This window comes from Manduca sexta, chromosome 3, assembly GCF_014839805.1.
Source record: "Manduca sexta isolate Smith_Timp_Sample1 chromosome 3, JHU_Msex_v1.0, whole genome shotgun sequence".
Lineage (NCBI taxonomy): Eukaryota > Metazoa > Arthropoda > Insecta > Lepidoptera > Sphingidae > Manduca > Manduca sexta.
In genome coordinates this window covers 8,789,084-8,790,729 of record NC_051117.1, presented here as the reverse complement: position 1 = coordinate 8,790,729, position 1,646 = coordinate 8,789,084, and positions in this window count along the sequence as shown.

Sequence of the window (1,646 nt, the reverse complement as noted above, 5' to 3'; positions counted from 1 at the left end):
TATTTGTGTATTTTTTTATGCAGATTTTTTGCCTTATTTTTATAGAACACTTATTATTATGTTCAGTAGCGGCCTTAGACGACGCGCGGCCTTGGACGAAGCAAAACAAGTTCTATGGTTTTAATAGTCGCTGATAAGATGGTAACAAAGACCCTCCAAGGCACCGCGCGAGGCCCCAAGAGGTTGCCCGGTTCCCCTTCCCACCTCTGACATGCTCGGGGATTGTTAATCTTTCTTTTATTGATAAAATTTATTGTTCAATGTCTTATTATAAGTGATATAATTTGTGTTATCCCCTGTGATGCCTCAAATATTTTCGAAAAAAAAGTCTAAATTTTATGCGTATTCAATTCGATACGCATAAAATTTACCACAATAACTAACATGGTAGAGTAAAGATAGCGGATGATGAAATTATCATAAAGAATCATTGGATATCATAAAGAAACGCGAGGCTTTTGAAATATAAACCATCCTAATTTCAATAGGGAAGATGGTTGGAAGCTCGCACAAGCCGGGGATCCTGTTCTACATTTAATTAAATCGGAACCCAAAAGACCGGCTGCCAAAGTTCAACACTGTGAGCTCATTCTTCGTAGATCGGACCACCAACAGCAAAATATTAAAAAGTTGTATAATTGTAAAATGTAGATAGATATTGTTACTTTCACTGCGGATGACCAACACCTCAGCCAATGTCCACGACGGCTACAGTCATCGAAACGTCGGGAATAATTAAAATATAAAAACCGCGATAACATCCCAAAAATAGTTTAATTTTAATAGTATTAGGTTAAAAAAGAGTATTCACGGTAATATAGACCTACAAAGCCTCAGTGGAGCGAGGTAATGTCCCCACGTACAACGTAAGGAAAAAAAATAGACTGGAGTATAACTTTGGGCTCATGTGTAGAGGATGTAGGTCATAAGACATATTTTGTATCTTTGATATTGACCACCTTACACAAGATATAGCCAGAGAGGTTTAGATAACTACCACGTGCTTATGACGGCCTGTTAGAACCGGATATACACAGGCTGATGCCGGACGCGACACACTTGCGTAAGTCACTATGGCGGGTTTTAACGCCTTGTGTACGGTGGTCACTATCCAGGCGGATTTAAATTACATCCCACCACCAATAAGATAAGATGTAATTTTTTTAAATGTTTTATAGTCAATTTCAATGAATTTTAATAAATAACAGGGTGTCATTGTAGTTATTTTTATTGTAGGAGTGACATAGTAATTTATTTCGGAAGAATAAAAATATACGAAAGAGGAAATAGGGAAGTACAACATGCCTTATGACCTAATACATGATTTAAGTTATTAAATACTAACAAAATGAACTTGAGGTAATATTAAAATAAAAATTATTCAGACCCTACACCCGGACTACGCACTGATTGCATCGTAGGTGACCAATTTACATTCCGAGTTAAATAAAATATAATGAAATGTATAAAAACATTAAACAGGATAGTTATAGATCAGCCATCAGGATCTTCCTGCTCCAGAAGTTATTACAAATTGGTAATAAGTTTTCTTGAAATTTCTGTGTGGCATTGTCAAAGCGTCCTTATATATTGGGGCAAAAAAAAAATATTTACATAAAAAATGCGCATAAAAAACTTGCAAATTA